Source organism: Mustela putorius, unplaced genomic scaffold (genome assembly GCF_011764305.1).
Source record: "Mustela putorius furo isolate JIRA1106 unplaced genomic scaffold, ASM1176430v1.1 tig00003867_pilon_pilon_pilon, whole genome shotgun sequence".
Taxonomy (NCBI): domain Eukaryota; kingdom Metazoa; phylum Chordata; class Mammalia; order Carnivora; family Mustelidae; genus Mustela; species Mustela putorius.
The window spans coordinates 25,881,654-25,890,000 of record NW_025422019.1 but is presented as its reverse complement, the minus strand read 5'-3'; the positions used below and the strand labels follow the sequence as shown (position 1 = coordinate 25,890,000).

The 8,347-nt window shown below is 41.1% G+C and overlaps 1 protein-coding gene across 7 annotated transcripts in view; it reads left to right on the top strand.

The window, feature by feature from the left end:
* The window catches only part of ZEB2 (zinc finger E-box binding homeobox 2), a 134,745-nt gene extending 132,478 nt beyond the window's left edge, over positions 1-2,267 (top strand). For all 7 annotated transcript variants that reach the window (XM_045066534.1, XM_045066535.1, XM_045066537.1 and 4 more), the window contains one exon: positions 1-2,267. This exon is cut by the window's left edge. The gene's annotated coding sequence lies outside the window, so the exon portion shown is untranslated.
* The last annotated feature ends 6,080 nt before the right edge of the window (positions 2,268-8,347 follow it).

Below are 8,347 nucleotides of genomic sequence, written 5' to 3'. Positions count from 1 at the left end.
CGGGTAGAGTAATTCCCTGTGGTCTCCTTTAAAGCAATGTAGGTCTCTGATGCCCATGGGCATATCTGTGTCCAAATCCACAAAAGATAGGACCAACAAACAAGGAACGTGCAGCCTATTCTTTCTCCTTGGAAAGAAGAAAGAGTGAGCTCGGGAGAGTGGGCAGACTTTCCTTCCTCCTCCCGCTACCCCCTACTCTGTCATTTTTTTTCTAGCTTCATTTCACAGACAGACTCAGAATTACCTGAGTCTGGAAATACCAGGATAACACTCATAAATTTGTGACAATCACTATAGTATCCCATATCGAGGATTTTTTAATATGCCATTTATCCACTAACACTATTGTGCATTAGAACTGCATAATCTTACAACTCTAGGGAAAAATAAAAATGTTTGGCTTATCCTAAGATTCCTTTCCAAGGTCAAAAGAAAAGAAATCCCACTCCATAATCAAGAGACATGCATTTTAGTAACATCAGATGTATTCTTCTCTTTACCCTTATCAAATAGCTACTCTTCCCACACTCTTAGTTTGAAGCCTAACCTTTTTTTTTCTAGAATAGGGGGTAAGGGGAGGATGATGAAATGTTGGAACAACTGAACATTCCCGTCCATTTCCTCCAAAAGCCTTTTGTATTCTGGCAGATCTGTGCAATCTTTTCTTTTTTCACATGACACTGTAGGCCTAGGCCTGAAATAATGGGGAAGAGAGATGAGTATCAGGATTTCTCAGCAAGAACTAAACAAAACATACATCTTCTTTAGCATGAATTGGACTGGGGACGTAGTGGGTGGGCTCAGAGGAAGGAAAAAAGAAGGGAGTATTTGAATAAATACGGATAAATTTATTAGCTACTTTTCACAATCAGATACCTCCCTCCCCCCATCAAAAAGGGTTATTTCCTATCTTTCTAAGGGTATAAGCCTTAATGAAAGCAATCTTAAGTCACAACTTTGAGGAAAATGCCCAATGATACGTTTCCATGTATTTGAACTGAAAAATTGTTAACCACGCTTTTGCTCCAAGATGCGTGAGGGCCATCCAAGGGCTGTAGGGCCCTAGATAGACACACTAACAACCCTGTGTATATCTGGATCCCCACACATTGTAAAAAACACAGCTGCATTTATTTGAGTATGTGATCCCATGTACATGTGAAAACATCCAAACAAACACACTCAACAGATTTATTTGATTGTGCAATGGGGCAATTATTCAAATAAACATGCTCGGTGCAATTATTTGAATCTCACATTGCATGTTCATCAATCACAGCACTAAAACGGGGGGGGGGGGTGGGAAACACCAAAGAATTTATGTGGGAAAAAAATATATGTGAAAACAACCTTATTATAGATTTTATAGGGTTAGCCAAAGTTATGGCTCCCTCCTTAACTGTAACTCTACTATTCTGTATTCAATGACATTTGTTTCTAATGATTAATTGATTCATTCACTTGATCATTATATTGGAATGACCACAACCTTCAGATTCATATGATAGCGAACTTTACAAACCTGAATTGGGTAGAAAGGTGAAATCTCTGTCTTTTAAGTGCAGAATAGTTCTTCCTAGACATCAAAGGGACACTGTTTAAATTATTATCACTTTAAATAGCACTCCCATAAATTTGATAACTTTTATGCATACGATAAAACATTCCTACATTTGAAGACATTAAAAAAAATCACAGGTGACTCATCTGATCATTTTATATATTAATAAATATTATGACATATATGTGAACACATCACGAATCATATAGGTGTACCAAGAGGCAACTTATGCCTCTCTTAAGTATATACTGACATAACCTAATATACTAAAATGGGAAGGGGCGTTTAGTCACTGAAATATGCATCGTGTAACAAAGATGAAGAAAATACATGGCTTGTGCCCATCATAAAAAAGATTCAGACTGAAGGCTTAGCTTTGGTTTTTATTCAATTAAATTGTTAAACTGTGCACAGTGATTTTTTTTTTTTTTTTAGAACTTGAGACATTTGTGATGTTGGCTGTTTAAATCTTTGTTACCTTCGCTGTGAATTGAAATTGTACATATTTAGTAAATCATGCAGACAAAGCAAACTTTTTAGACAATATTTTTATTGGAGAGTTTTCTTTTCCTGTATCCATGTTAAAAAAAAAAAAAAGACCTCCTTTCCCAAAATAAAAATGTCAATACTAAATTTAAAGAAGTATAAAGGAATGATTGCTTCCTTTAGAGCTAAATATTTAAATAAACATGGAGATCATTGGCAACCTGTTCTTTTGGGCTAATAGGCCGTGTCCAATTTTTTGGGTCTGATGTTTCAGAGAGCCTCTGTTTCAGGGTTGAAGATGATCTATTAACCTCTGAATTCAACAAATGCTATTGAATAACAGAAATAAAGCCCTCAGGCTTCATTTGTATGTGAAATACAGAGCTAGAGGAATAACACTGGGTTGACATGATGCTGAATATGCCACAAACCAAAACTCTCTCAATTTAAAACAGTTACCCACCACCCATAATCTAGTATGACATGTTAAAAATGCTCCAAAATATTGAAAATATGAAAGGCGCATGACTGTTCCCATTTGGCTTTGACATGAATATGACAAAGACTCTCATAATTTTAGTCAAAGAAAATGATGAGTAAAGAGTACATGAAGATTAAAGCAGTGACAAGTGATCTTTTAAGTGTTCTAATTGGTCTTTCTCATTCATATCTTCGATTCTACAGAAATTGCAAATCCTGATGGTCCTGATTTGTAAGTGCACCCATCAGCTTTCTCTCTTTCACTTCACAGAACATGCCTGTTAGATTTGGAATGAAGAATAAGCCCCCAAAATGTTAAAAATAGACTACTGCCCTGGCAGGAAATTTAGTATTGGCAAGCCAGGACTCAGAAGGAATTGATCTAACATAAGGAAACATTCAAAGAAAGATTTGTGCATTATGGTCCTGCTCTGACCATTTTTAGAGGAGTCAAAGGGAAGGATGAGAGAGAGAGAGAGAGAACATAGGTTTTGCAGACCTTGTGTGTGTACATTGAATATTTGGTGTTAAAAAACAACGTTAGAGATTAAAGGAGTTACAATGGAGTGTTTCTGTGACATTTGATATATTACATTGCTATCTTACACGGATGGAAAACCCTTAAAATGTTGATACTGGAAAAATAAAAGGTTCTAAAGGCAAGAAACACTATGTAACTTAAAAGGTATGCCAACCAAAAAAGAGAAAAAAATGTTAATTTACTTTTACTCTTTTTATAAGAAACTTAGATTTTAGTTTATGATCTTTCCTCAAGGGAGAATCACTTTTATCCATCCCTAAAACAGTCTTATTATAGGGCTAAGAAGTATAGTTATGCTTCATTCTAGTTTGGTTTAGGAAAAGAGAAACATAGTCTTCAAACTACTTGGGAAAAAAAATAGAGATGAATAAAGGAATATAAATTTAGACAGGAAACGCAAGAACATCCCTACACTCAGAGAAAACATTATGTGTATTTAGTGACCACAAGCAATCTAGACCTAGGTTTTTACATCTCTTCTGAAAGATACCACTTCCAACACAAACAATATTTTCCAACCCCGTAGAGCAGCCCAGGATTGCTGCAGACTTAAAGGGAGAACACCAACTATTGAATAACCCTCACCACTTCCTGCAGTCCTGAAACATTCAGTGGAGGTCTACCACTTCGTTATCGAACATGCTTAGAAAGTGTGAGCTCGTAAGTTTTCCAGTTGAAGGTACATCTAAGCAAGAGGGAAAAAGAGAAGTACAAACCACCCCACCCAGCTTGTTTTTAACTCTTAAAATGCCATTCCTGGAGAAAGTAGGTCTTAGAAGAAACAGCCTAACATATGAGTAAACACCTCTTTTTTTTTTCTTTTCCGTAATATAAAAGGTTTTTGTATCATCAAAGACAATGCCATGAAAAGGAACATTTCACTCACTTTAAAAGACATGGTGTTGGAACATTAGAGGGGAAAAAAGTCTTATCTAAGAAGAAGAGTTCTAATCACAATAGCTGCTTATTATGTACCACCTCGGTTTTTAAAGTGGAAATTAAAATAGTGATTCATATAGATACTTTTCCAGGAATTGTCGGGGTTTTTTGAGCCAGATACTTTCACTGCAAATCACCTGATAAATGTGTTATAAACTCCTTTATGGCCTGACAGAATTATAAGACACTTCGTGTCTGCATTAAAAGTGTCAAAAATCTTGTTCTCATTCTTTAATAAGACTCTCCTATGAATTAGGTAGGAAAAGAATCTTTATGTGTGTAACACTTAGAAAAATAAAATATAAATAACCCTGTTAATCCACCCCTCGAATCTTACGGATGAGGAAACTGAAGTCTACATATCCTAGAGACCACGCTGGTTGTTTGTTTCTTTTCCCAAATGACCTAGAAAGCACTTAAGCGTAGACTGCTGGAACCCTAGCCTCCTGACAGTGCTCTCTTCAACGTGTCACAGTAAAACACTCCTTCGAATGGCTATGGGAGCTTCAAAAAGAAATGAGCTAGTTTCCCTACTTCCTGCAAGAAGTTCATTCTGGTCCACAAGGATTCTTCACGCATGGATGAAATGAAAATAATCTACCTTGGAAAGGCTGTATTACTCTGATCACACCATCATCTGAGGCTGTTAATCACTCTGGGACCAGCATCTTCTCTGAGAGCCAGAGACAGTCTCAATTTTGACAAATGCTCTTTAAAAAATTGCTAGCTGCTGTTCTTATATTTTGCGCACTCGTTTTGTCCAAGACTTTTGACAAGGCTATGTCCATTGAGGAGCTGTGGCTCCATTGAGCCTCTCCAACCAGTTTTCAGCCTGAACCCACTTCTTTGTGAGTCTTTTTCTAGTCATGCCTTTTCTGAATCCCCTGTGTGCTGAATGACCAGAGGTGGTCAGAGGAAGAAAGAAGGCAGCAGGATACCAGGAGAAGTAGGAGATTCATACATCTGCAAAGGGAAACGTGGAATCAACTGAAATAGATGGAAGGAAGAAAGGAGAGAAGGAAGGGAGGGAGGAAAGCAGGCAGGCAGGCAAGCATGGAGAGACCAGAGATATTCTCTCATTTGAAGCCTTGGCTCTTAAAATTCTGGGACCCAGAGACAGTAAGAGCCCAAGTCATCCCACAGTCACTAACAGAGCTGAGTCCAGGAGGCAGGTCTCCAAAGATAGTTTTATTGCCTCTATTAATGCTTCTAATACTTCCACGATTCTTCTGTTCTATTCCATTGAGTGGTCCTAAGAATCATACTAATAAGTAATAGTTACAACATTGATAGCTGGCCAATTTTCTGAGCGCCTACCATGTGTAAGGCATGAAGCTGGGTACTACAGGATATACAAAGATGAACGAGGTAGGACTACTGGCCTCAGGTTTCTTATAATCTGTCAGAGACGGACATACATAAACAGGTAGAATACAGAATTCCAGGTCCCAGAGGGAATGAATAGATATGAAAGTCACAAATGTGCCCTCTCCCACACCGTGGTGTTTTTTTGTTTTTTTGGTTTTTTTTTTTCAATTTAAACACAGTATCGCACCATTCCCTCAATAGCACACATATTGTTGAGTGATGCTATATGAAAAGCACTTTTCTGTGTCCTGGGAATACAGTATGAACAAACAATAGCTCCTCTTCAATGGCTTTATGTTGTAGGGGAGATGGTAGATAACAAAATGGTTAACATGTTGAAAATAAAAGATGCTATAAAAGTGGCTGAGATGGAATTGGGGCACAGGCAACCCCAGCCTGGGGGGGTCAGGCGGGGAGCTCCGGGATAAATCTCTCTGAAGCAGCAGTGTCTGACCCCAGCTTGGAGGATGAGAAGGGAGCCATGAGAAGAGCTGGAGTGAGAGTGTTCCAGGAGGAAGGACCAGCAGCTACGCAAACCTGAGAGAGGAACGGGGTTGGCATTTTGAGAATAAAAAGGCTAAGGAAGCACCGCAGAAAAGGGAAAAGAGAGGAGGATGAAGTCAGGAAGAGAAAACATTTGCCAGGCCCCCCGAGAAGGGTTCCTCACGTGATCTCTTGTGAATCAGCGCTCAAGGACAACTTCAGAGATGGAATTTCAGATAATTTTAAGGAGGGAGACTTGTTAAGGTTTTTGGTCCAATGTCATGTTTCCATGGGTGAGAAAACGGAGTTTATGAATCCGAGAGGTTTACCCTGTGGGAGTCAGAAGACTCACAGGCTATTACTCCCAGTGAATAGAAATGTACTTAGCAGGGGTGCCTGGGTGGCTCAGTGGGTTAAAGCCTCTGCTTTCGGCTCAGGTCGTGATCCCAGGGTCCTGGGATCGAGCCCTGCTTCGGGTCCTCTGCTCGGTGGGAAGCCTGCTTCCCTCTCTCTCTCTGCCTGCCTCTCTGCCTACTTGTGATCTCTGTCAAATAAATAAATAAAATCTTAAAAAAAGAAAGAAAGAAAGAATTGCACTTAGCAACCTGTCCGTGGCCTTTTCATAATTCCTTCCCCTATCAAATGCACAGTGACATTCTATGTCCCTCTGACTTTAGAACGAGAGAAATCTCATGTCTCAGACTCCCATAAGACCACCTGCCTTGTGTCTGGTCACAGGCAGCTCTGTCAGTCTGAAAAACGGAAATCGTTTGGGCCAAAGGAAGTTTGTATTTTGGAAAGGAAAGCACTCGATGTAGCAAACAGGCCGCCACCGTGGCACTTTACCTTGCAAGCCCCTTCCCCTCCGAAGGCATGTCCCAGCACAGTCCCCACCATTGCCAGTTTGCTCAAAACAGCTGTGCTAGAATCAGCCATGAGCAAGGGCCCCAGCCATTTCCCCTTCTCCTGAACTTCTGAAAAATACAAAAACTCGCCGAGCGGAGATAGAAGCCAATAAGAAGTAAGGAACGTGCAGCAGGTGGTACCATCTGTGCCCGGCTAATTCCAGCCAAAACAATCTGCTCCCTAGAGTTCCCAGTTGTGGGGAAGAGAAGAGAATCTGACAGTGGTGGAGTCTGGGAGGGGGTGGAGCAGAGCAAGTGCCGAGACTATTATTCAAACGTTCAGCTGGTTGGGAAGTAGATTACTGGTGCCAGTGAACTATTATCTCTCTCCTTTTCTCTTTACAACCACGGTGGGAGATTCCTCCGAAGTCTCACTCAACTGGCAAGGATCAGATCCCACACCTGTGAGACAGCCATGGAGGCATCACTGTGAGTCTGTCACCACTGAGATGGGCGGGACAAACATTCCACAGCAAGACTGGGAAGCGCAGCCCACCCCAAGACCGAAAACAAGGCAGGGAGGGAGGGAGCTTATGTTTATTTTATTCGATTTTCCTAGCAACCAAATTCTCTCCCTCTCTCCAGTTTGTTCTTTGAAAATGATCCACAGTTTAGAATGGGCTTGCGTTCCTCTTGCCTGATTCCCCAGGTTGACATTTTCTGAAATAAAATCCTGTCCCTTGATGGACTTCCTTGGGAGGAGCAAATCTCCTCTGGCATACTTCCAACCACGGGATGCACAAATGCAAGTATTTCGAAGACAGATCAGATTGTCCGTAGCAATCACTTGCCCTCAACAGAGAGTAACAGAGAGGCAGGGCCCATGCGTTTCACAGATGGAGGAGATGGCAGTGATTTGAGGGGCACAGAAAGACCAGTCTATTGAGCAAGAAAATCCTACCCGGTGCAAAATGCCCACCAGCACCTCAGGTTAAGGTACTGTCTCCAGAAAGTCATGTTTTAAATGCAAATAGCTGGGAGAGGTGACACTGGCCTATTACCACCTTCCCTTAGATTCACTGACCATGTGGAGCTAACAGTTGAGCCCTGAGAAAGTGGGGCAGGAAAGTTCACTTTTATTGGAAGAGAACTAGATTTTACACGCTGACCCAGAGAATCAGGACCTCATGGACCCTTGAAAGAAGGATAGGTGGCACCTGTTTGGGCTGAATGGTGTCCCCGAAAAAGGTATAATGAAGTCCCAGCCTCTGATACCTACGAATATGACTTTATTTGGCAATGGGGTATTTGCAGATCTAACCATGGGTGGACCCTACTCCAACAGGGACAGAATCCCTCCAAGAAGAGGGAAAGTTGGATACAGGCCCCATGCCATGGGAAAACAAAGACAGAGATTAGAGGGACGCAGCTACCAGCCAAAGAACGCCAAGGATTTTGGCCGTCGCCAAAAGCTGGGAGAGAGACACGGATCAGATCCCTCAGAAGGAAGCAACCACACCAACACCTTGATTTTGGACTTTCAGCCTCCCGAGCTGTGAGAGAATAAATTTCTGTTGCTTAAGACTCCCAGTTGGTGGGACTTTGTTGGAGCAACCCTAAGGAAACCAATGCACCCCCAAAGCA